We start from the raw sequence: 27866 nt of genomic DNA, 5'->3' as shown, positions 1-27866 counted from the left end.
AAACTTTCACGATGCTGAAATAAGTTTAGAGAAAGAAGGTAAGTCAATAGCTTTGAAATTTGAAGATTGGCTCTCAAACCATGACGAGGAAATTAATCGGCTTTACCTTCTGTTAGACAACAGTTTGGAATTTTCTACGGAACTAGACACTAACAATCACTCTGCAAGTACTGACAGGGATGATATCGACGGCATATTTGAAATTAATGAGTCAATTCAGAATAAAATTCAAACAATTGAGAATTGTAATGACACTGATAGGCAGGACCTTTTTGAGATTTTACAAGCACATTCCACAGTTTTTACTCATAAAACAGGAACAATCAAGGGATTTCAATACCAATTTCGTGTTCGTGAGCATACTAAATTTTGTGTTAGACCATATGTAATTCCAGCACTTTATAGGGACCGTGTTAGAACAGAAATACAATCTATGCTTGACGAGGGCATTATTGAGCCTGCAGTAACCTCATACAACAATCCATTACATGTTGTTGAGAAGAAAAATGGATCGATCAGGCTTGTCTTAGATTCGAGACAAATCAATACTATCATTATTCCTGAAACAGACAGGCCGCAAACGTTGGAAGAACTTCTTCAAAACTTTAATGGTGTAAAAGTGTTGTCTTCCATTGATCTCAGATCCAGCTTTTATCAGATCGAACTTCATCCAGAATGTAGAAAATACACAGCTTTCCTTTGTTTCGGCGTTTGTTATCAGTTTCGGAAACTTCCTTTTGGTTTGAACATTTCTTCGGCAGCATTTATTCGCGGGCTAAATTCCATATTACCTGAGTTCTTAAAACGTCACATCACCTTATATGTGGACGATATTCTAATAGCAGAAGCTTCATGGGAACTACATAATCGCATCCTCAACAGTTTGTTACGTATTTTTGCAGAATCTGGAATTACAGTTAACTTGGAAAAGTCTGAATTCGGTAGGTCAAAGGTGAGGTTTTTGGGACATATTATTTCTTCTGAAGGTATTCAGCCGAATCCTGAAAAGTTAGAAGCAATCAGAGCCATTCCAGTTCCATCCACAAAAAGACAAGTCCGCAGTTTTCTGGGTCTCGTAAATTTTTACCGTCGTTTTCTGAACATGCAAATTCTTGTTACACCAAAACTTTGTTCTCTCACTGGAAAAAATACTATTTGGAACTGGGACGAACAAGCACAGTTGGAATTCAATTCATTGAAAGAAGCGTTACTTAACACGCCAATACTAGCTCATCCAGATCTGTCACAAGATTTCTGCCTCAGCACGGATTCTTCTAAAGTCGGTCTTGGTGCCCATTTATTTCAAGAAACCACAGAAAATGACACTACTGTTCAGAAAACCATTGCTTTTGCTAGCCGAGTGCTAACAAAATCTGAAAAAAATTATTCCGTTACTGAATTAGAAGCTTTAGCTATAGTTTGGGCATTTAACAAATTCCGTTTCTTTCTTTCTGGTAAGCACGTAAAAGTATACAGTGATCATCGTGCATTACAATTTCTTATGTCTTCAAAATTAAATCATGACAGGTTAAAACGTTGGGCATTGTTTCTGCAAGAATTCCGCTTCACAATAGTCTACATTCCCGGCAAGGAGAACATTGTTGCAGACGCACTGTCACGCGCACCGGCTCGGCTTGAGAAAAGTAACACAGAAGGCAACCTCGAGAAAAATTTCAGTATTCGTTACATTCAGAAAGTCGCCTTTGAAAACTTCATCACCACATCTTTAAAGGACATTGCTCATGAACAAGATAAAGATCCGATTTGGAAAGACATCAGAAGCAAATGGCATGAAAAGACACACACACAGATTTGGCATTATTATCTGGTTAGAAACAACATACTGTTCAAACGCTGCACTGTTGATGACAAGCTATGGGTACTTTGCATTCCTGACGATTTTGTTAATAAGCTGATTCGGTACATTCATTTCAGCTATGCACATTTTGGCCCACGAAAATGTTATCATATTCTTCGAACGACTTGTTATTTTAACAATATGGAAAAGAGAATTCGAAGAGTCTTGTCTATTTGTAAACTTTGTCAAAAGGCGAAACCATCTACTGTCTCACATCGTGCTCCGTTGTTTCCTATTATTCCTTCTAAATTAAAAGAATTTGCTGTGATTGATCTCTTGGGACCGCTTGTCACAACATCTAATGGATTTTCGTACGTTCTAGTCGCTGTTGAACTTACTTCCAAATTTGTTTCTTTCACTCCGTTACGTAAAGCCACTGGACGATCTGTATCCAACGCCTTTGTTAAAAATTTCTTACGTGAAGTTGGCCACGTTGCTAAAGTCATTTCAGATAACGGACCGCAATTCAGATCTGCTGTTTGGTCACGCATGCTTCGCAACCATAAAATCAAACCTGTTTTTATTTCATTGTACTCACCACATTGTAACCCATCTGAACGGATTATGAAAGAAATCAATAAGCTTTGCAGACTTTATTGTCACAGAAAGCATCAGCATTGGGACAGATATTTACACTTATTTCAAAACGTGGTGAATGATATGCCTCATGACTCCACTGCTTTACCACCTACTCTTGTACTGAAGAATGAAAAACCACCGAACAGAATCAGAGAGCTTGTACCTTTCCCGAATACACGTAAACTTCGACACAAAGACATAATTGATTTGGCTATTAAAAATATAAAATCTGCAGCAGACAAAAGGAGAAAATTACACGGTAAAGCAAATGCAAAGAAATTATATATTGGTCAGAAAGTTCTCATTAAAGCTCATTCATTGTCACATAAGAAGAAACACTTGAGTCACAAATTCTTTCTAGTTTACAATGGACCTTACAGAATCCGACGTATACCACATGATACTTGCGCTGAAGTTGAAACTCTGCGTACTAGGAAGAGTAAAGGTTTACACCACATTTCACATGTAAAACCGTTTATTGAAAGATAATCTGCTTTTTAACTTTGTCTTTGCCATAAAACTTTTCACTTCACATTTCTAGTATGCTTTGTCAGACTTAAGAAACTGTTAACATGCAACAATGTTCGAAGTTAAATATCCAGTCTAGAACCTAGGGAACATTTTTAAACAGATATTACGAATGCATTGTTATAGTGAACAGACGACACAGTGTTGTATTTGTACATTCTTGCTTGTTAGTTCACGATTACGTAACGACTATCAGGCTTACATACTTAGGACACATACTGGTACTGCTAATGAGATTTTAATGCAACATTTTGGTTTACTTGAAAATACATTCTCGATTTAAAGTACTTTCTGTGAGATACCAGATGACACAGTGGTTAGTTTATTTGACAGCTACACGACTATATCACGACGCTACTAACGTGTGACACAATTTACAATGTTGTTTTTGCGGTGTATCTGTTTTATATCCGCACAGTTTTTCTGAATTCTTCCGGAAAGCAAAACATGTTTTAGTAGTAAGCTACAATGTGAGGGCCTTTTTCGTAGCACAACAATACTTTACAGTATAGTACTTTCTTGATCACAGTAATGTACGTAATAACTACGATGCCTATACACAAAGCATTTCACTTTCGTTTATGATAGGGTAAGTACATTGACTTCTGCAGAACTTAGCTTTCGGAGGACGATAATTACGACACTTCCACAGAATTATCTTACAGCAAGACGCACATTTAGCGCTACAGGACACGTGTTTGAGTGATTAATTTTGTACTTAAAACATTTATTTTTAAAGATATATGAAGTACAATGATATGAAGTTTTTCCGTGATACATTTCATTCCATTGCTGTAATCTGTAACACCTGAGGGTATAATTACATTGATCCTCAGGGGGGTACACGCTTACTTTGTGTACCATGTGTTTGGCAAGCACAAGGAGCCCTAGCTAATATGGTATTTGCTTATACAACTTTACACATCGGTACCATATTTCTCTAACACAGAATTACACAGCTATCTGATTATTTACCTGAGAGAGACAAACATTTATTTTACTACATCAGTGACAGACGTTTACGTAATTACACAGTTGGATAACTTCACACTTATGAAACTGTATTTTGTCTGTACTTTGTAAACTGTTCATATTTTTTTGGAACCATTGTGATACTATGAGAGCTTTGAATGATATATTTGGTATGAGATCATGATTTTAAAGTATGTTTGAGGTAGATGACACTATTGAAATGAGCAGAGAATTTTTTTTAGGTTTTGACATTATTGCAGAAAGCTATGACGATTTTGAGATTTGACTGAGGTGTTATGATGTTATTTTTACAATGACGATGTGTATTATGCTGTTGAGGTATGTTTATGATCAATAAGCTGATGCTATATGAGGAATTTGATTATGCTATGTATTAATTATGATGAAATATTGAAGAAGTGTCGACGAATACGTATATGAATAATGAGTAGTGGTTAGGGACTCTGATTTGTGGAAAAGTATGTTGGAAACCAAGAATCGTACTTTAAGAGTTATGAAATGTATGTAAATGCGTGAGTGTATTACAATGCCGACGAAAATTTTTTGGAGACTATTATATTTAAAGGATTTTGTTTCTACACATTTTTAACGCAAATTCTCAACCTGTGAAATTTTTTTATCTGAGACTGCCACTGTAGCGGAAACTGCTGTCGTAAATATTTCGGTAAGAAAGTTAAGTGACCACCTGCACGTAATGCATCGTGGGCACCCAGCTGGGCGACAGTCGGCTGGAAAAAAGCCATTAGTGTGTGCCAGAGGCGCAGGTGGAGAAGAAAAAAAAAAGGGGGGAGGCCATTAACCTCGCTTCTGACATTCCTTTGTAGAAAGCATCGCAAATACGACACTTTCTTTACTTGGAAATATATCGTACTTTCTGATATTTACTGAAATCCCTAATGAAATGACAAGAAATAGTTTGTCTACACACCTGATTATGACTACTGTCTTTCTAGATGAGAGATTTTTTTACTACTTATGAAATGCCACATGGCTATTGAACGATGTTCTTATGCTTTGCTTTGTACATAGTTGCTTATTTCATTTGATATCTAGTTTCTAGCTGCACTGCAGCATTTGTAAAAATAAAATTTTATAGATGTATTAATATAAATATTTTCTGTCTACAGATCGAGTAAATAATAATTTTTTCAAAAAAATGAGGAAGCACAAAAAGACATTTACCTTCACAGGAACTGCATTCATAATTTTCTTTTCAAGTACTTGGTAATTTCTTTTCTAGAATAAATTGTGATGCATCACTCTAGTGTTAAGATGTGACATAGGTATTAGACATGGCCATTTTTTAGTAAATATTTTTTCTGCTTGAGCTATGTCATGTTTAGATATATGTTTTTTTTTATTTGCTACTGCTGTTTGCCAGGCATAGTGCTACTGAATTTTAATTTGTGTTACTCTGCTAAGCCAGATTTATTTTTCTTGTGTGCTGCTCATTGCCTTATATTAGTTGTAATACTGCTGCTTGCTTTGCGAATTTGAATATTTTGTCATTGCTGTTTGTGTTAATTGTTTTGTGCTGCTGCATTGCCTCGTCCCTTAGTTTAGCATCTGAGCTCAGTAGATTTAAGTTAGCTTAAGAGGGGTAGACTATATAAGAGAATGAGTTGCGATGAATTGGAAGAAATGCATTGAGAAGTCTTACAAAAAAAAGGTACAGAAAGCAGTTATATATAGGACTTTTTGAAATAATTAAGAACGAAGGGAGATCTCCAAGAATTAAAGAAAGTTTAGTTTGCAAGATACTACAGTAAAACAAACCCTGTCCTTTCCCTTTCTGTTATTCCGCTATGTATTTGTGTACTCTTGTATATTTGTTTTTTTTTTCCTGTCTTTATGTGTTTAGCTGATGAGAGCTATGTTGTAGAATTTTTCTAATACTATGTTATTTACTTTGTAATGATGTGTAGACATTATTTATTCTGGTTTGTTGCTCATATGTGAAGGTGATGTTTCAAAAGTTATTCTGATCTTTTATGTATGTACTCATGTCATAATCCCTATAATACTGACGTATATGTTATTTCGATTCTTTTGTAAAGCCTGTATTACAAATGTTCTCTGTATTGTTATGTTCTTTAATGATGTATTTTGTACCTTTGCAATTGTATTCTCATGTTATAAAATTGTAATTGACACCAGTTTATCAAACTAAGTAACTTGTAAGCATTCATTTCACTGCACACATTTCTGTTGGTCATAGTATATGGACAATATGTGAGAAGTAGGGACTGATAGTGTTTGCACATGTGTTAATAATTCAGCAAGGGACTGGATAACAGCATTGCTGGTTCTAAGGACATTTCAAACAAATTTTTTGTGAATGGACAAGTGGTGGTTTATGGACTTGCTATATACTCCGCAAGAGTCTTTGATGGTGATTGTGCACCTGCACAGTCACAACAGATGGCTGCTGGTCATCTCTACCAGGACTACAGTGGGTCTGCATCTTTGATGGCCCACCAATTTCTACAAGGACTGCAGTGGGTCTGCACCTCTGGTGGCCCACCAGTACCGTAATCTCTACCAGGACTACAGTGGGTCTGCTCTGTGATGACCTACCCACCAATACTCTTCAGAACGTCGACTGACTCTGCTGTGGGTTTGCTCTGTTGTGGCCCATTACCTGTCTGCATGTCAAGAGTCAGCACTGTCTTTTCGTTGGAAGGACAACACTACTTTTTCAAGACTGCATGGAAATCCACTACTTCTGTGTGCAATTTCTTTTACTAATGAGGCTTTGTGAAAAAAAAACTGTAATTACTATTATGATGAATGATCAGGACTATCTTTATGGACTGTGAGAAAATTTTAGCTTTTGACCAACATTGTATCAATAAGTGTGTGCATTTGATTTCTTTGTTATTGTAATTACGATTATGAAAAATTTTAACAAATATGTATTGCCCAGTGCCCAAAACCATTTGTAAAATTTTTTGTGGGGAGCATGGGGGCTATGTAAGTAGGCTGTTTAGGTTTTTTTATTGGTAACGCCACCTCTGTATGAAAATCACTAGCTGTGCTGTGTGCAGTCTGTGGCTGCTTTGCATTGTTGTAATACTCGCCATTGTAGTGTTAGGCAGCTGGCTGTGAACAGCGCGTAGCGTTGCGCAGTTGGAGGTGAGCCGCCAGCAGTGGTGGATGTGGGGAGAGAGATGGCGGAGTTTTGAAATTTGTCATGAACTGCTATATATATTATGACTATTAAGGTAAATACATTGTTTGTTCTCTATCAATATCTTTCAGTTGCTAACTATGCCTATCAGTAGTTAGTGCCTTCAGTACTTTGAATCTTTTATTTAGCTGGCAGTAGTGGCGCTCGCTGTATTGCAGTAGCTTGAGTAGCGAAGATTTTTGTGAGGTAAGTGATTTGTGAAAGGTATAGTTTAATGTTAGTCAGGGCCCATTCTTTTGTAGGGATTATTGAAAGTCAGATTGCGTTGCGCTAACAAAATATTGTGTGTCAGTTTAAGGACAGTCTCGTGTATAATTGTTCAAAGGGGACGTTTCAACGGGCGCTTCGGGCAAGAAGTGGTGTGAGTTCACGAACCTCTTGTCGACATCTGTTCACGAGTCTGGGTATTTTGACATTGGCCTCTCAATATGTATATTCCTTATTATCTTTTCTTGTTACCAATATTAGTTTATTCCCAAGAATAAGCAGCTTTCACTCAGTTAATACCCGGCAGATAGCAAACCTGCATTTGGAACGGACTTCCTTAACTCTTGTGCAAAGAGGTGTGCAGTATACTTCTGCATCCATTTTCAGTAAGCTACCACTCGAATTCAAAAGTGTTAGCAGTAATCCACGAGCTTTCAAATCGAAACTTAAGAGTTTCCTCATGGGTCACTCGTTCTATTCTGCCGAGGAGTTCCTCGAATAAATTAAGGTGATTGTTATTGTATTGCTGATAGCGTTTACTTAAATTTATGGACTGACTTTTTCAGGTTCATGAACATTTATTTTTATCTGTTATTACTTTTATGTTGTAATTTCATGTACTGACAAGTTCCATGACCTTGGAGATTTGCTCCTCAATTTGGTCCTACGGAACTTGACGTGTAAATAAAAAAATAAAAACCATATTATTCCTCATTCGTTTAGCTAAAAAATCTAGTTTTTCAACATAATGTCCGTTCAATGCGACGGCATTACGCCCCCTTACTGGGAGAGCTCGTACGCCCGCGTGGTACAACTTCACAGGCCGACGTCGGAGCCAGAGTCTCGCTGCATCAGTAACCCCCCATCATCCACGTAATGCTTCCCGCGGAGTGAATCCTTCAGTGGGCCAAACAGATGCAAGTCGGAAGGTGCGAGATTTGGGCTGCAGCGTGAGTGAGGGAGGACAGTCGAGTGCAGTTTTATGAGCTCCTCTCTGGTGCGCGGACTTGCGTGACGCCTTACCACCGCCAGTCTGGTAACGCACAGACGGTCCTTCGTTGCTCTTTATGGTCTTCTACTAGGCGGCGAGGAACCGAGCGGCCACACACCACCGAATACCGTGATTGGTGGACGAATGTGTCAGCACCACCGACGTATACGTCTAGTCATGCAGCGAGGTGTTTGCCAGCCGACGACCACCTCTAATGAGAGTGTCTGCACGTCCAACATTGCAGGAGTGCCAGCACGCGACTCATCGGACGAGTATTGAGATGAAGGCAGGCGCCTCAACCCACTACTCACTGTGTTCTTCTGCACTGTCGTGTCTCCGTAGGCGTTGTCCAGGCGCTTATGGCCATCTCCGATGCTCTGATTTTCTCCCAAAAGGAGCTCAACGACAGTTCTCTACCTGGATCGCGTCTCCGTTACAGACGCCATTTACAAGGCTACGTACACCACCGCCACATTCGGTACTTCATCACCTGTAGGGTCCGAAGCGGGAATATTCCACATTCCGCATTTTTTTCAACCGAAATCACACGAGAAAAAGTGTTACACTACTCACTGCACGCCCCTTATACGATGTCATAACTGGGGGAAAAATGAAGTGGCCCTAATTTCTCTATACCTATTCCTCTGCAGCGGCGAACAGTATGAGAGTACTGATAGATCTGTTGCGTTACAGTGTGTTGTTCGACCTTTGGAATGGAATACAGCGGCGATTCTGCGTGGCATCGATTCACAGAGATCACGCGATTCCCGTACATTACATGTCATATGTGTACTGTGCCAGCTTTTTTGGAATGTTGGAACGGCACTGTGCCAGGTGGCGTGGTGGTTAGTGCATCTGCCTCGTGAGCACAAGACCCGGTTCCGAATCTCGACCGTGGTACAAATTTTCAGTCGTCAGTTCAATCTGCATATATACGTAATAGATGTTTAATACTCGAAAAGGTCTCTGGAACCATATAGGTTCATTGGATTAACAGCAATATTGTCAAGCTGTTGAAGGATACATTTAGCGTTCTTCGGTGAAGGTAGACGTGGTACTTGAGTCCCCACATGACAAAGTACCAGACGACAGAAGAAAAATCACTCACAGTGGTTAGCAGGAAAACTGTCAGCGGTGTCTGTCTTTGTTGCGAGTTAGTATTCAGGAGCGGAGACGTCACGTATTTCCGTCGGCGTCCGCAGGTGAACTTCAGCGGTAGACTGCAGTCACGCGCCTACGCAGTTAATAAGATCGTTATCACAGGGGGCGGGACGCGCCGCAGTTCGGACCACGATCAGCCAATTAACGCTCTAACGACCGCCCTAGTGCGGGAGCGGTAATTAACGCCGGTCCGCGGGACGCATTCCTGGAGTGGCACCTGCAGAATTCCAGTGCTACACCGAGCTGTGACATTCACCGAAGAAGTCGCTGCCCTGCGGCATTCACTTCAGCAGGAAGTATTTTCACAACTGAAGAGTTAATGTGCAGCAAAATCTACGACTCAAGACATTTAACAAAATAGAAAAATCTTGTTGAATGAAAATCACTTTTTATACTTTATTACAGAATGAGTAAGTGCAATGTCAAAATGCATTTACAGCCTTACCTAGTTATTGACGGGCATTTCGCTCTTCAAAAGTAGGATTAAAAAATTCATACTCCGTGAGGTAGTGAAGGCAGCAGAGGATCAAGTAGGTAAAAAGACGAGGGCTAGTAGAAATCCTTGAGTAACAGAAGAAATATTGAATTTAATTGATGAAAGGAGAAAATATAAAAGTGCAGTGAATGAAGCAGGAAAAAAGGAATACAAACGTCACAAAAATGAGATCGACAGGAAGTGTAAAATGGCTAAGCAGGGATGGGTAGACGACAAATGTAAGGATGTAGAGGCTTATCTCACTAGGGGTAAGATACATACTGTCTACAGGAAAATTAAAGAGACCTCTGGTGAAAAGAGAGCCACTTGTATGAATATCAAGAGCCCAGATGGAAACCCAGTTCTAAACAAATAATGGAAAGCAGAAAGGTGGAAGGAGTATGTAGAGGGTCTATATAAGGGCGATGTACTTTAGGACAATATTCTCGAAATGGAAGAGGATGTAGATGAAATGGGAGATACGATACTGCGTGAAGAGTCTGACAGAGCACTGAAAGACCTGAGTCGAAACAAAGCCCCGAGAGTAGACAACATTCCATTAGAACTACTGACAGCCTTGGGAGAGCCAGTCCTCACAAAACTGTAGCATCTGGTGAGCAAGACGTATGAGACAGGCGAAATACCCCCAGACTTCAAGAAGAATATAATAATTCCAATCTCAAAGAAAGCAGGTGTTGACAGATGTGAAAATTACCGAACTATCAGTTTAATAAGTCACAGATGCAAAATACCAACGCGAATTCCTTACAGACGAATGGAAAAACTGGTAGGAGCCGACCTCGGGGAAGATCAGTTTGCATTCTGCAGAAATATTGGAACACGTGAGGCAATACTGACCCTACCACTTATCTTAGAAGAAAGATTAAGGAAAGGCAAACCTACGTTCCTAGCATTTGTAGACTTAGAGAAAGCTTTTGACAATGTTGACTGGAATACTCTCTTTCAAATTCTGAAGGTGGCAGGCGTAAAATACAGGGAGCGAAAGGCTATTTACAATTTGTACAGAAAGCAGATGTCAGTTATAAGAGTCGAGGGACATGAAAGGGAAGCAGTGGTTGGGAAGGGAGTGAGACAGGGTTGTAGCCTATCCCCGATGTTATTCAATCTGTATATTGACCAAGCAGTAAAAGAAACAAAAGAAAAATTCGGAGGAGGTATTAAAATCCAGGGAGAAGAAATAAAAACTTTGAGGTTCGTCAGAGACAGCAAAGGACTTAGAAGAGCAGCTGAACGGAATGGACAGTGTCTTGAAGGGAGGATATAAGATGAACATCAACAAAAGCAAGACGAGGATAATGGAATGTAGTCGAATTAAGTCGGGTGATTGTGAGAATATTAGATTAGGAAATGAGACACTTAAAGTAGTAAACGAGATTTGCTATTTGGGGAGCAAAATAACTGATGATGGTCGAAGTAGAGAGGATATAAAATGTAGACTGGCAATGGCAAGGAAAGCGTTTCTGAAGAAGAGAAATTTGTTAACATCGAGTATAGATTTAAGTGTCAGGAAGTCGTTTCTGAAAGTATCTGTATGGAGTGTAGCCGTGTATGGAAGTGAAACATGGACGATAAATATTTGGGACAAAAAGAGAATAGAAGCTTTCGAAATGTGGTGCTACAGAAGAATGCTGAATATTAGATGGGTAGATCACATGACTAATGAGGAGGTACTGAATAGAATTGGGGAGAAGAGGAGCTTGTGGCACAACTTGACAAGAAGAAGGGATCGGTTGGTAGGACATGTTTTGAGGCATCAAGGGATCACCAATTTAGTATTGGAGGGCAGCTTGAAGGGTAAAAATAGTAGAGGGAGACCAAGAGATGAATACACTAAGCAGATTCAGTAAGTACTGGGAGATGAAGAAGCTTGCACAGGATAGAGTAGCATGAAGAGCTGCATCAAATCAGTCTCAGGACTGAAGACCACAACAACAACAACTCCGTGAGGTGTATTACACGTACTTGCTTTATTGCATTCCATAAAAATTTATGTCTAGTGTGCTGTCACAAACTAAGCGACAGTCAAGTAATAAAACTAAAAATTTGAAAAGAACATTTAACGAGTTGTAAAGATCATGTAACACGAGTAATTGAACATGGGATATAATGTCAGTCTAACACGAAAGTACCTCTATTCTTCCAGTGTGTGGCTTCAGAACTTGTGTCGAATGAAAGCAAGCACCTAAAACGTAAGTGGTCATCATCGTAGAAAAACATTAGCAATGTTATTTCGACAACGTGCCATATAGTTAAGCTGATCACCGATGTTAGCTCTATAAATGTGCCCGTACGGCGTGTCTTCTCAGTTAAGGGACTAGCTAAACAAAATAAGGATAGACAATGAAACTTCCTGGCTGATTAAAACTGTGTGCCGGACCGAGACTCGAACTGGGGATCTTTGCGTTTCGCGGGCAAGTGCTCTACCATCTTTTTTTACTTTTTATTTATTTATCTCTTTTTGTTCGCTTTCGTTCGTTGCATCTGCTCGGGGCGGACGTCGTAAGACATCCGTTTAAGTTCGTTGTTGATCGATAAACTCAGTTTTTTTCTTACAGAAGGCTGCTAACCCTCTGACCGAACACGTTGAGCTACCGTGCCGGCGCCAACTGAGCTACCCAAGCACGACTCATTTCCTTATGGGAAGGACTGTAGTCGGAGATAAATGGTTCAGATGGCTCTGAGCACTATGGGACTTAACATCTATGGTCATCAGTCCCCTAGAACGTAGAACTACTTAAACCTAACTAACCTAAGGACAGCACACAACACCCAGTCAACACGAGGCAGGGAAAATCCCTGACCCCGCCGGGAATCGAACCCGGGAACCCGGGCGTGGGAAGCGAGAACGCTACCGCACGACAACGAGATGCGGACAGTCGGAGATAAGGAGACCCAAACAAAAGAAGAAAAGGAAGCTTTACTTCTGAGAGTATCTGTCAGGAAGTTTCATATCAGCGCAGAATGAGCTGCAGAGTGAACATTTCATTCTGGAAGGATGGATAATGATAGGTCGAAACAAGTGAAAACTTTGAAATGATTGTGGGAGTCAAATGAAATCTGTAAGAAAGACTCAAAAAGTTTTTGACTGATAGAGCAATCAACACAAAGAAAAAATATGAGAGACTACCTTGTTCACTGACAATGTTTTCAAGATGAAGTATAGTAATTTTATGACTATAAGGAAATGCATAACTTTGGGAATATGTTCTTTGGTGCTATGAGAAACAGCTCTTTTCAACTTCTTATGAGCAGGGTTCATAGTCACACAGAATTTTTAAAGGACATCATATTCGCCGTTGACTGTAGAAATTATTTATTTCAGAATTGCAATTACCATTTTGAGATGGTATTGCAAAACATGATGCCTCAGCACATATCAGACCTTGAAATCCTCCGACATGTCTACACGTATACAAGTATTTTTGAGGATGACATATATACATGTCGCGGTCACGAAAACTGACGTATGGCCGGGGAGCGGTGTGCTGACCATATGCCCCTCCGTATCCGAGTCTGGTGACGTATAATGGCTGAGGATGACACGGCAGCCGGCTGGTGCCGTATGAGCCTCGAGGGTTATTGGGATGGTGTTTGTTTTGTGTATTTGCATGACGGAGGACGTTAAAAATCTCGCATGTACTGAAGCAAAACCTTTTGCAATGCCACTCGAAAAAAGCCCAAGGGCCGAAATTGCAGTTACGAAATAAATAATTTCTACAGTCGACTGCGACTATGGCATCCTTTAAAAAAGGTCCGTCTAAATGTGGATAACGTCCATAAACAGAAAGATCCCAACAGCATATGATTACAAGTTCAGCGGAAATTTCTTAAGCGTATGATGTGTGTTTATCTCAGATGGTAATACTACAAAGTGGTGTGAAAAGTATCGAACTCGTGAACACAGTGGTGGAGCGTGCGAATGGAAGGCTGGGAGATGAACGTATAGCGAACCGTCGACGATCGACGACAAGGTCATTAAGGGCCGAGCAAAAGCTCGCACTGGAGAGGGATGGGGGACGAAATCAGCCGTATCGTTTGAAATGAACCATCCCGGCAACCGCCTTGAATAATTTTTTTAAATAATTTGTGTAATATTGTAAACTAATTTTAAATTTCTAGACGGAGATTATAACTGGTAACCTCCCGGGCATGAGTCCAGTAGTGCGTTAGCGTCACCTGCTCGGTAAGGAGTACACCGGGAGAGGGCAGTGACGAGGTCAGCTTTTTTAAGGAAGTACCTTCTGCAGTACAACACTGTTGTCTTTGTCAGGCAGGCTTTACAGGAGGCGAAGGAGTGGAGAGAGGAGCCGCTAGCGGCTTACTTAAAGGCTCGGGGCAGCCCGTAAGACAGAGAGACTCGTGCACGTTCGGTGGGGCTCTCGGAGAAGGATGGCCTGTTAGCTGCCTCCACTTGGTCTATGTTTCATGTAGGAATCCCGAGAGCTTTCAGTTGTTTGCCTTCTTTTTCCTTCCTTTGTTTGGGCCTCCTTACGTCCGACTACAGTCCTTCGATTCGCTCACCTTATTGCCTTCTCGGCCTGGTCTCTATGCCTGTTATCTAGTTCCTCAAAATATAGTAATTCAATTCTCCTAGGCTATAAGGAAATTATCTGACGTAGTTATTTCGTTTGATGAGAACAACTTCTTTAAATTTTTTGATTTAAATTCAATTTCTTCTGAAGAGCAAATTAAATCACAAGGAAAATTTAAGATTTCCTAGAACGGAAGAAGCAATAACATAGTAACATTCATTTCGACGTCTATACATTTCTTCATCCTTAAAGTGCGATTTTCCCTTCTTCTGTTTCTCTCAAATTCAAATGGTTCAAATGGCTCTGAGCACTATGGCACTTAACATCTGAGGTCATCAGTCCCCTAGAACTTACAACTACTTAAACCTAAGGACATCAGACACATCCATGCCCGACGCAGGATTCGAACCTGCGACCGTATCAGTCGCGCGGTTCCAGACTAAAGCGCCTGGAACCACTCGGCCACATCGGCCGGCCTGTTTCTCTCATGTCGCCCTTGGCTCGGAAACTGAAATTTACCATTCTTTATAAATGCACGAATGCTGATATTCTGTCGAAATACACTCCTGGAAATGGAAAAAAGAACACATTGACACCGGTGTGTCAGACCCACCATACTTGCTCCGGACACTGCGAGAGGGCTGTACAAGCAATGATCACACGCACGGCACAGCGGACACACCAGGACCCGCGGTGTTGGCCGTCGAATGGCGCTAGCTGCGCAGCATTTGTGCACCACCGCCGTCAGTGTCAGCCAGTTTGCCGTGGCATACGGAGCTCCATCGCAGTCTTTAACACTGGTAGCATGCCGCGACAGCGTGGACGTGAACCGTATGTGCAGTTGACGGACTTTGAGCGAGGGCGTATAGTGGGCATGCGGGAGGCCGGGTGGACGTACCGCCGAATTGCTCAACACGTGGGGCGTGAGGTCTCCACAGTACATCGATGTTGTCGCCAGTGGTCGGCGGAAGGTGCACGTGCCCGTCGACCTGGGACCGGACCGCAGCGACGCACGGATGCACGCCAAGACCGTAGGATCCTACGCAGTGCCGTAGGGGACCGCACCGCCACTTCCCAGCAAATTAGGGACACTGTTGCTCCTGGGGTATCGGCGAGGACCATTCGCAACCGTCTCCATGAAGCTGGGCTACGGTCCCGCACACCGTTAGGCCGTCTTCCGCTCACGCCCCAACATCGTGCAGCCCGCCTCCAGTGGTGTCGCGACAGGCGTGAATGGAGGGACGAATGGAGACGTGTCGTCTTCAGCGATGAGAGTCGCTTCTGCCTTGGTGCCAATGATGGTCGTATGCGTGTTTGGCGCCGTGCAGGTGAGCGCCACAGTCAGGATTGCATACGACCGAGGCACACAGGGCCAACACCCGGCATCATGGTGTGGGGAGCGATCTCCTACACTGGTCGTACACCACTGGTGATCGTCGAGGGGACACTGAATAGTGCACGGTACATCCAAACCGTCATCGAACCCATCGTTCTACCATTCCTAGACCGGCAAGGGAACTTGCTGTTCCAACAGGACAATGCACGTCCGCATGTATCCCGTGCCACCCAACGTGCTCTAGAAGGTGTAAGTCAACTACCCTGGCCAGCAAGATCTCCGGATCTGTCCCCCATTGAGCATGTTTGGGACTGGATGAAGCGTCGTCTCACGCGGTCTGCACGTCCAGCACGAACGCTGGTCCAACTGAGGCGCCAGGTGGAAATGGCATGGCAAGCCGTTCCACAGGACTACATCCAGCATCTCTACGATTGTCTCCATGGGAGAATAGCAGCCTGCATTGCTGCGAAAGGTGGATATACACTGTACTAGTGCCGACATTGTGCATGCTCTGTTGCCTGTGTCTATGTGCCTGTGGTTCTGTCAGTGTGATCATGTGATGTATCTGACCCCAGGAATGTGTCAATAAATTTTCCCCTTCCTGGGACAATGAATTCACAGTGTTCTTATTTCAATTTCCAGGAGTGTACAATTACTTCGATATTTATAGAAACTGAATTTCTTGTTTCGTCCCGAGGAAAAGACAAGCTAACGAAATAAAATTCTTCTCCTCCATTATGACATTTTTTTCTTTCTACCACTTTTATCCTGGGTCGAGTGGGCAAGTTGCTTTTGAAATAAAAGTAACACAATGGGTGAAGGTATTAACATTAAATACAAACTGAAAAGCAGAGAATTCAGAAATCTGTACACTGGCCGTAATATGTCAGATGCAGGGATCCCATGCTACAGCGTAGTTTGTAACCTTGTTACCATAATTCGTTTTTCTTTTCTTTCTTTTTTCTTTTTTTTTGCAGTTATGCTATTAACACACATTACATCGTGGGTTCCCCGTGACAGTAACTTTTAGGTTATGATTTATTAATTAATAATATTGCGTCGTTAGTCACAAAATTTTTACTTTCTGATCCAACACGTTTCGGAGCTACACCACCATTTTCGAGGACTGCCTGGATATACTGGGCCTTACATCTGCTTCAGTTTTTTACCTAATAGCGACAGAACGACACAGTTGTGAGATTTAACGTGAGAAACTATGCTTCAGGCGGGATTAATGAGATACAGTAAGAGAAATGGTAGAAATAAGATCTAGTAACCTATTACCTGCGTTTGACCACACGATTTTCGTCTTCTGCATTGGGGGAAAATTTCCACACCAGAAGACGAAAGTCATCTGGTCAAATGCAAGTAATATCGCAAACCATTTTATATCCTGGGCACCCGGTGCTGTCGAAAAGCATGATCTGAAGAATAATTTTTTTTATTGATGTACAACCAAACCGGTCTAAAGCCGCATCATCAGGTGTATCTTCAAGCTAAATAGTAATATACAGTGTCTCATCACTGTGGATAACGAAATTCATAAGGGTGATATCTAAAAAACACTCACAACGTTAAAAAATTAAAGACGCACCCATCGCTCCTTGTCAACACATATCACTCAGGGAGTGTTATTGCTTTATATTCATCTAAAAGAAAAACAAGTTTTATGGTGAGAGGTCGCTAAAAGTAAAAGAAAAACCTGACTGGGAATAAAAAAATGCTATTTGGTGATACTAGAGATAAGATTTAGCTTTCTTTAAGTTATTTGTAACATTTTGCAACTGAATCATGTACATGTCGATATATCTTCAAAGGTATATCTTCAGTATAACGCGATCTTTGGGCTGTGACGCCAAGTCCCATTGTATTTATCGTTCTCATCTCATATGAATAGTACGACTGTTGCAATTGTAAATGCCATGAATGAGTTTTTTATTACGGGCTTCATGTGGGCTAAAGTATTCAATGCTTTGTGTTTCAATATTCATGACAAATGAATTGTTTTAAGTGATTTTCGTAAGTATATTATTATATGATTGCTAGACGCCAATTTATGTTGCCTCAATGTTTTTCTACAAATTGGAATATTGTGTTGTTAGGTACAAGATGATGGCTAGGGCAAAAGCCGGTAGTGCCAGTAAAATCCAGTTAATTTAATTCAGTGTCACGAGTTTATTGAAACATACATTGACTGCTGAAAATTGCCTGAAAAAATCATATGAATGAAAAAGTGCTCCCTACTAATACGGTTAATTGGCGTATAGTGCGAATTACTGCGAGGAATCGTGTAAGGTGGCACTTTCTTACCCGGTGTGACGGCAGGACAGCCCAGTGTTGGGAATGGTAGAAGCGGCCCGCACAAGCGACGAAGACGGACTACGAGGCTAGTGGAACAGGTACAATCCCGTGGACTGTGTGACGTCATGTATTCCTGACTAGAACCACTGGGTCGCTCCCTGTACAAGCCAGAATATTACTGAATTTTATTAGACACTGATACTGAATCACATAAACAATGAGCACGGCGTTTTATGGTAGTGAAACATGGACTGCGTGTAAAACTGGAGCGGAAGAGAATCGAAGCATTTGAGATGTGGCGTTACAGATGAATGTTGAATGTTAGGTGGGCTGATAAGGTAATGAATGAGGAGGTTCTGCGCAGAATCGGAGAGGAAAGGAGTATGTGCGAAACACTGAGAAGGAGAAGGGACCGGATGATAGGACATCTGTTAACACATCAGGAACTAACTTCGTTGGTACTAGAGGGAGCTGAGAAGACGAGGAGGAAACGAAATGGATCTCATGGGTTGAGAGGGTATGTGATTATTTTTTTTTATGTTTACGAAATCGAGTTAAAACTGTAAAGGTCTTGGCAGTATGGGACTGTTATCAGTATAACACTGGACCCCTCTGGCCTAGCTGGATGCACTGACTCGGTTGGGAAGAGTGTCGCAAAGCCGCCATCGCCCCTCCTGAGGCGAGCTGGTGCACCAGCTGACCCCACTCGTGTTCTGCTGGGTACCGACCTGGGTATCTTTCTGGCTGCGGTTGTAACTCAGTACCGAGCAGACTGCTCATAGACGCCACGTGTGGATGAGCATTCCCTGTTGAAAAGTGGTACCACGGTACTGCGCATGAGAGGTAACACGTGAGTACGTAGCACACCAGCGATGTCCCACTGTGCTTTCAGATCCCTGAGCAGTCCATTCGTCAGCAGTCCACGTTCTCTGGTCACGGTGCCTCACGAGACGCGGCCGTTTGTGTTGTGGTGTAAACGACTGCTTACCAACTGAAGGCATAAAATCTGAAAATGAGTCCGTGATAATATTTTTGCACTTGTTTCACAGGACCGTCTTGATCACACAAAACTTTACACTTCAGTATTACCGGTTTCGGATACTGCCATCTTCAGACCATAAAATATTCTAATGTAGTATCAACGTCAAACTAAACACGTAGGTACATACTAAGTGCACTTACTATGTACCTACATGTTTACTTTGACATTGATACTACATTAGAATATTTTATGGTCTGAAGACGGCAGTACCAGAAACCGGTAACAGTGAAGTGTAAGAGTTTGTGTGATCGAGACGGTCCTGTAAAGTAAAGTTAGTGACACCCTTCGCCTGGGACCGCAGTTCCCTGCCACGGCTGCTGCTGCTCTTCGACACTTGCTGCAGGATGACACACAGTGCCGTTACTACTTCTGGGTTGGGGCGCGCAGGCGCGAGGGTGTGAGGGCGTGGCCGGTGCACAGCGCGGGCGACCCTCTGTTGTGCTGATCACACGTGGCCGACTGAAGCCTCGATAACGATTACGCCTGCCTTCATTCTTCTACGTACTTCAACATCGGGCACTGTTACATCCGACCGCTCCACAAATTCAGATGCTGCACGATTCGATCAGCTGGCGAAATGGAAATCCCTTTCGAATTCTGTCAGCTGCTGATAACGGTGTGTCACAAGACCGCGCAGGATTTCCGTGTACTTCGCAGTAGTCACTCGACATGTGATGCCGTTCACGTCCCTTCTTTCACTCCGCAAAGCGGAGAGAGAGGGATCCCCGTAGCCCCACCGTGGGTCTGCTCGTAGTGTTGACCGTCGAAGACGAAGTAAGTACGTGCCTGAAAAGTTCTGTCAACTCGGGACCAAATTTCTCGCTGATAAGGAGGATCGAAACTTGTAGCGGGACCCGTGTGGTAGCCAACTTATTTACGGAGAGTTTCGAAGAGGAGGAACTACAAGCGGCCGAAACCAAACCTGTGTGCTTTTTCCGATACGTGGACGACACGTTTGCCATCTGGCCCCATGGACCTGATCATCTACAGACGTTTTTAGAACATCAAAATTCCGTCCACGTCAACTTACGGTTCACCACAGAAATCGAAATGGAAGGAAAATTACCCTTCCTTGATGTACTTGTAGAGCGGAGATCAAATGCCACACTGGTTCATAGTGTGTACCGCAAGCCTACACATACGGACCTATATTTACATGCCTCGCGTTGCCACCGTCCTGCACAACTCAACGGGATGCTCTACACATTTGTTCACAGGGCATACTCGATATTGGACGAGCAAAATCTGCACAAAGAACTCAGACACCTAGAAAATGCGTTCCGCAAGAAGGGGTACAGCAATCCACAGATCTAGACAGCCCTCAGACGAGGGAAACACAGCAGAAACCCAGATGAAGGTCTAAAGATGAAGAACCAGGCCTTGCCTTTCTACCGAATACAGGCAACGAGGCGTTAAAAATTGGGAGACTGCGAAATCAACACAAAATTGACACTGTCTTCCGACTACCATACAAGATACGCGCCTTACTGGGGACAGTGGAAAACGGATTTGGTCTCAAGAAATCTGGCGTATATAATATGCTGTGTGGTTGCGGGAAATCCCACATCGGTCAAACAATCCGAACAGTCGAAGACCGCTGCAAACAATACCAACGCCACACGCTACACTACACTACACTACACGTTTCCTTAGGAGCAAACCATAGCTCGTGAGTGGGCAGGGTGAGCGGCAAGTGCTATTCCTGCGAATCGTAGTTTTGGGAATGGGAGAGAACTGACTGAGTTGGACTGGCCTGTCGGATGCTTTGTATCCATTGACCGTTACGAGTTCTTAGGCTCGCAACAGGTCAGGCCAACGGGTCGTTGGTCGGCGGTGGATTGAATGGCCCGGTGCGTGAATGAGTCTATTCTGCGAACGTTCCGTCTCTTGATAGAAATTTCACCCTGATTGACGAAATCGGTCCCTGAGGAGAAGGATACCCGTCTGTTCGTGTAACTGGATAGTCGGTTAGCGCCATGGCAGTCGTAGGGCGTGCCGAAGTGCTCGGTTCTGCATCCTCTAGAGCTCAGCAACGTGTGTGTCGGCAGCATTCACCCACACCATGGCAGCATACTCCAGCACTGGAGGAACCGGTGCTAGTTACATGGTGATGCCATGGCGAGGGGGAAGCGTCGACGTTGGGTTGAGTAGAGGGTACAGGACACGAAGGCGCCCTGCAGTTCTACCCTTTACCTCCTGAATGTGGGGACACCACGTTAGCCTCTGGTCGAGGTGACCCCGAGGTATTTAGTGGTTGTGCTCCACGGGATGGGGCCTCCCGCGATCGTGACCGGCTCTAAATTTGGTGGTAGCAGTCTTTTCGTGAGGATTACTGCTTGGCTCTTGGCAGCATTAAATTTAAGCCGCCAATTCGTGGCCCACGTCCGTAATGCTAAGAGCCAACGACACCCGCGCCACCCGCGGAGCATCCACAGTGTAAAGGGAGTACAGCAGGAGTCCCAGAACGGACCCCTGTGGCACCCCAGCCTGTACCGTTCGTTGCGTCGACAGACTGTCGTCCACGCTCACGAGGAAATTTCTGTTTTCCAGGCAGGACTTAAGTAGCACCCTGTGGGACGTCGGGACCCTGTGCATAAAAAGTTTATACACGAGGCCGTCATGCCACACAGCGTCAAATGCCCTATAAACATCCAGGAACTCCGCCTCAAGGTATTCCAGCGTCTCCAGGGCTCGCATGGTCTCCCCCACAAATCGCATGAGCTTTGATGCACTGTGGAGTGACCCTTGCGGAAACCGTATTGCTCACTGGGAAGCAGACGTTCGGCTTCCACGTGCCTGAGGAACCGTTTGGCAACGCCATACGCACCTCGGCCAGCCCAACAAATCGCCACCGGCAGAACACTGCTTGGAAACTGGACACAACTCCAAATACGAAGACACCAAGATTCAGGCCCCTACCAGAGTGGACGATCAAGAGCGAAGAGCTCGTATTACGAAGGGTGTAAGACAAGGCTGTAACCTTTCGCCCCCACTCTTCAATCTGTACATCGAGGAAGCAATGATGGAAATAAAAGAAAGGTTCAGGAGTGGAATTAAAATACAAGGTGAAAGGATATCAATGATACGATTCGCTGATGACATTGCTATCCTGAGTGAAAGTGAAGAAGAATTAAATGATCTGCTGAACGGAATGAACAGCCTAATGAGTACACAGTATGGTTTGAGAGTAAATCGGAGAAAGGCGAAGGTAATGAGAAGTAGTAGAAATGAGAACAACGAGAAACTTAACATCAGGATTGATGGTCACGAAGTCAATAAAGTTAAGGAATTCTGCTACCTAGGCAGTAAAATAACCAATGACGGACGGAGCAAGGAGGACATCAAAAGCAGACTCGCTATGGCAAAAAAGGCATTTCTGGCCAAGAGAAGTCTACTAATATCAAATACCGGCCTTAATTTGAGGAAGAAATTTCCGAGAAGGTACGTCTGGAGTACAGCATTGTGTGGCAGTGAAACGTGGACTGTGGGAAAACCAGAACAGAAGAGAATCGAAGCATTTGAGATGTGGTGCTATAGACGAATGTTGAAAATTAGGTGGACTGATAAGGTAAGGAATGAGGAGGTTCTACGCAGAATCGGAGAGGAAAGGAATATGTGGAAAACACTGACAAGGAGAAGGGGCAGGATGATAGGACATCTGCTAAGACATGAGGGAATGACTTCCATGGTACTAGAGGGAACTGTAGAGGGCAAAAACTGTAGAGGAAGACAGATATTGGAATACGTCAAGCAAATAATTGGGGACGTAGGTTGCAAGTGATACTCTGAGATTAAAGAGGTTAGCACAGGAGAGGAATTCGTGGCGGGCCGCATCAAACCAGTCAGTAGACTGATGACAGCAAAAAAAAAAAAAATCATAAACCGAGACACAGGTTTTTACCAGGCGCGTCGCCCGGGACGGCTCGGACCAGGGTCGGCGCCCGCAAACGGAATGTCTGCAACAGTCGAAGCGTCGGCGCAGGGAATCGAAGCCCGACTGTCGGACATATGTAACACCGACAATGAGCACACAGAGTGGCACAAGAGTGGAAGATCACCAAAAATCATGCGACCAGGAGGAGCTGAAAAACCAGCAATGGCAAAACCGCCTCACAGCCCTCAAAGCAGACGATCGCACACTATGGCAAGCAACCAGACAATTTACCAAAAGACGGGCTAGGTTGCTGCCACTGCACGGCGAGAGGGGTCTGGCCTACAGCCGTGCTGAAAATGCCGACGCCCTCGCCGACACCTTTGAGAAGCAGTTTCAAGCGGCACAACCCCAGGATGATGAACATGAAGACTTGTAAATAATAGATTTCAGCTATCAGTCGTCCTTTTGAAATTTTATTGGCAGACCTAAATTTCAGCTAGAAACTAGCCATTCTCAATGCACTATCATTTTTGATCAATGCATATAATGTGTTTTGGTCAGGCTTCATCCACAGTTCAATGAACATGCAATGATCAAAAATGATAGTGCACTGAGAATGGCTAGTTTCTAGCGGAAATCTAGATCTGGCGATAAAGTTTCAAAAGGACGACTGATAGCTGAAATCTATTATTTACAATTCAATATGACAGTCTCTGCGTGCAGCAGCCTCTGAATGGAGGGTAACCTGAAGAGCATGAAGAGGTGGTCCGTCGTCAACTGGCTGCCTTCCTCAACGCTGAGGAGGACCCAGAGGACGAACCCCCACTTTTCGTCCCCGAAGACGTGCCAAAAGTAATTGGGTCCCTCCCTACAAAAAAGGCACCAGGACACGACAGTGTCACCAATCAGTTAGTTACAAACCTCCCGCCCTCGGCTATCGAACACCTCGCGAACGTCTTCAACGAGATTACTCGTACCCGCGACTTCCCAGAATACTGGAAACACGCCGAAGTGGTCGCGATACACAAACCAAGGAAAGACCCTCTATTCCCGCAGACTAAAGGCCGATTAGCCTCTTGCCAACTCTCAGCAAGACCTATGAGCGCCTCCTGCTTATTCCCATACGAGACCACAACACCAACGAGCGACTTTTGCCGGACTGCCAATTCGGATTCCGACAGAAGTATTCCGCCCCACAACAGATCATGAGACTGGTAGAAGCAGCCACAGACGGCTTCAACCACAGAGGCTACTGCGGGATAGTGCTATTTGATGTTGTGTCAGGCAAATCCAACACCTTCCATGAAAACGCTGACACGATAAGCAAATCCGGCAGTATGTCACATAGCTCCGAATAAATCCTGACATTAAATTAACCAAAGTAATACGATCAACGAGTGAGCAAATGGACGCAGAACCGTGTTACGCCCTACGATAAGGAACGGACACCCACATCCCCGGCTGACTGCCAGGACAACCCCCAGCCCACGTTAAAAGATAGAGCCCTCCAGAAGAACAGTATAGATCTTACGATAACAGTAAAAGGGCTACACCAGCTGCAAGTTTTAGCGTGGGACTTTTTAGCGTCTCTGTTACGTTGCAAACGTTAAAAACATTGCCCCACCATGAAAAGTATAACGTTTCTCATTGGACAGAATTTTTGTAGGCGGAGCTTAAAGTTAACATTGAGACCCTGATTGGTCAGTTGAAAACACAGCCAGATAGCTTTTTTTAAACCAATTTCGGTAAATTGTAGTAAGGAGAAGTTAGGAAAAACAGTTTCTTCCAAGACGGCGAGGTGCGTGGAGCTGCACCGCCGGCTGCCCCCTAATACTGCCTAAACACCGACAAGGTAATAACGCACGCTACGCCGCCATAAGGCTTCACTCAGAACTGCAGAAGTCTCATCTGTTACATCCCCTTTTTACGTAATACTAGTGTCGATCGTCAATTAAAGCTCTTGGTGGTCACATTTGCTACTTGAAGTAAAAAACTGAAACGCGATGATTTTTCTGTTATATAATTATTGAGAAGCCACATCAGCCATTGTAATTTACGACAAGTTAGATAAGTAATTAAAGATAATTGAGGGTCACTGTACACCATTTTGATAGTTTTCTCTTTTATGAAACTTAAATCTAGACTATGTGATATGGCATAGGTCATCCTTCGATCCATTGTAGAACTTGGAAACCCATTCAGGAAATATTCGTTCACATTTTTGTTGAATGCAGTTGGTTTTTATCATGCTGTATTAAAATATTTCCTTTTATCAATAGTGCAATTTATAAACAATGTTTTGTGAGTAGAATAAAATTTCCAATTGTAAACTTAACTGCTTTTTCGACGTTATTTTACCAGCTAACTATAAATAGGAAAACCTTGTACCGCTTCCACTAAATTTAGTTAGTATTAAGATTCTTTTACAGGGAGTGCAGTGGGGCTGACGCTGAAATCATTAAGTATTTGGTTATATCATCGCTAGTCTCACTGAACTCTTCTGAACTCTACATGCGATGTGTGGTCTGGCGTCTCCTTACCAGCAACAGGTCCCAGGTTCGAACTAGTCAATTCCCTAAAAAACACGCTCAGAGCGTCGTTGCGCGAAAGTGGTAGCGAGACACGAGTTACAACAAACAGACACCACGCAGAATGTTAGAATGTTTCTCTGTCAAGGCAGAAACAGCCACCTCCACCAAAAGGTGTATTCTTGCTGGGGTGCCACAGGGATCTGTCCTGGGGCCCATTTTGTACAGTCTGTACACTGCGGACACTCCCACGGCCCCCCTGGTGCACACCGCACATTACGCTGACCCCGCCGCCTTTTACTCGTAATGCGAGGTCATTCGTAGGCTACAAAGGGTTTTAGAATACACAGAAATCTGGGCCCATCACTGACCAGGTTATGCTGATCACCTGGAGACTCGGGAGACGCGGACCCCCTCAACGCCACCTCCCCCCTTGACCTGCACCTACAGGGATCCCGACTCCCCTGGCGCAGATCCGCCAAGTATCTCGGCGTAACCTTGGACTCGAGACTAACGTGGAAACCCCACGTAGACGAGATCCAAAGGAAGATCTGCGCCTGAATGTCCATCCTACACCCAGTCCTCAACACAACCAGCTCCCTTCCCTGTTCGGTAGGAGTGAATGTTTATCAGGCCCTCATACGGCCAGTAATGGAACATGCGTGCCCTGTCTGGGGATACGCGGCGAAGCAGCACCTGGACAAACTCCAGAGGCTGCAGAACCGTGCCCTCAGGAGGCCACTGAGCCTACCCACGGGTTTCCCCACAGACGACCTGCACGCCGCTGCCGAAATCCCACTCCCCAAAGAAAGATTCCAGGATCTATCAAGGGCTTTCTACGAGAGCTCTTCCAGATCTGGAAATAACCTCATCCACTCCCTAGGTCGGTATGACATGTCCCGTGATAAGCACAAACGCCCCATGACGATCTTCGACGACTAATACCAATCCTTAATCCTTAAAATACCCATCATCTCGCCAACCTCAGGCAAGTACAAGACACCACCAGAACACCACCACAAAACACAGACAGCCAAAACAATCAAAGATAATCACACACACACAACACACATTGTGGAGTAAAAGCCAACAGGCTACAAACTCCATACACTTCCCCAAGGAGGGGGAAAGTAAAAGGTGTGTGTGTGAGAGAGAGAGAGGCAGAGAGAGCAAGGAGAAAGCAGACAGACCGTTCCATCAGAACCACTTGGTGACGGCGGAAAAGTTATTAGCCGAAATAACGTGGGACTTCAACGATCGCATCCGGCTGGACACAAGAGAGCCCTGGAAACGACACATACGCCAGGAAAGCCTCCGATCACATAGTAACTATGCAGTTCATAACTGGAAGTTTGAGATGCTGGAATAATCCCCTTGAACTTGAAGGCACACCTGGCACACGTTTCTGCACGTTCTCGAAGACGTTGTGCAGAACATCAGGAGAGATTTCCCGAATGTGAGGTGTCAGTCGAGCTTCGAGTTCTCGTATGGTGTGCGGATTGCCTTCATAGGCTTTTCCCTTCAACGTACCCCATAGAAAGTAATCGGTGAAACCAAGTCGGGTGAACCCGGAGGCCAGAGGTCTCGAGAGCTGATGCGGTCACCGAAGATGTCCTTTAAAAAGTTCATCGCCTTGTGAGCGGTATATGCAGTCGCCTCATCCTGTTGGAACCAGGCGTTCTCAGTTTCTTGGACAACATGGTGGTGGAGATGGAGCAGCGATTAGTATGATTAATCAGTTATTCAAAAACAGTCTTAATCGCATTTATTATTATTATACCGCCAACCGGTTTCAACCCGACGTAGGTGTCATCTTCTGGGCGTGTACCCCATTGGTCGACTGCTGGTGGTGTCACTCCTGTCTACATAACGGCAGGAAACTAGGAGTGACACCACCAGCAGTCGACCAATGGTGTAAACGCCCAGAAGATGACACCTACGTCGGGTTGAAACCGGTTGGCGGTATAATAACAATTAATGCGATTAAGACTGTTTTTGAATAACTGGTTCTCAGTTTCGTCCTCAATCAGTTCACATAGGAAGGGCTCCAGAACTCAGGTGCAGTACCGTTCTCTATTTATGGTGTCCTGAAAGAAGATCGGCCCAGTGATGCTTTGACGAGTCACAGCGCACCAAACACCAACCTTCTGATCATGCAGTGGGGACACCTTAAATTCATGAGGATTTTTCGTACTCCACACACGACTATTCTAGCTATTCACGTAACTGGAGAGCAGAAACTGCCTCATC

This window comes from Schistocerca nitens, chromosome 5, assembly GCF_023898315.1.
Source record: "Schistocerca nitens isolate TAMUIC-IGC-003100 chromosome 5, iqSchNite1.1, whole genome shotgun sequence".
Lineage (NCBI taxonomy): Eukaryota > Metazoa > Arthropoda > Insecta > Orthoptera > Acrididae > Schistocerca > Schistocerca nitens.
Note: the sequence above shows the minus strand (reverse complement) of the source record.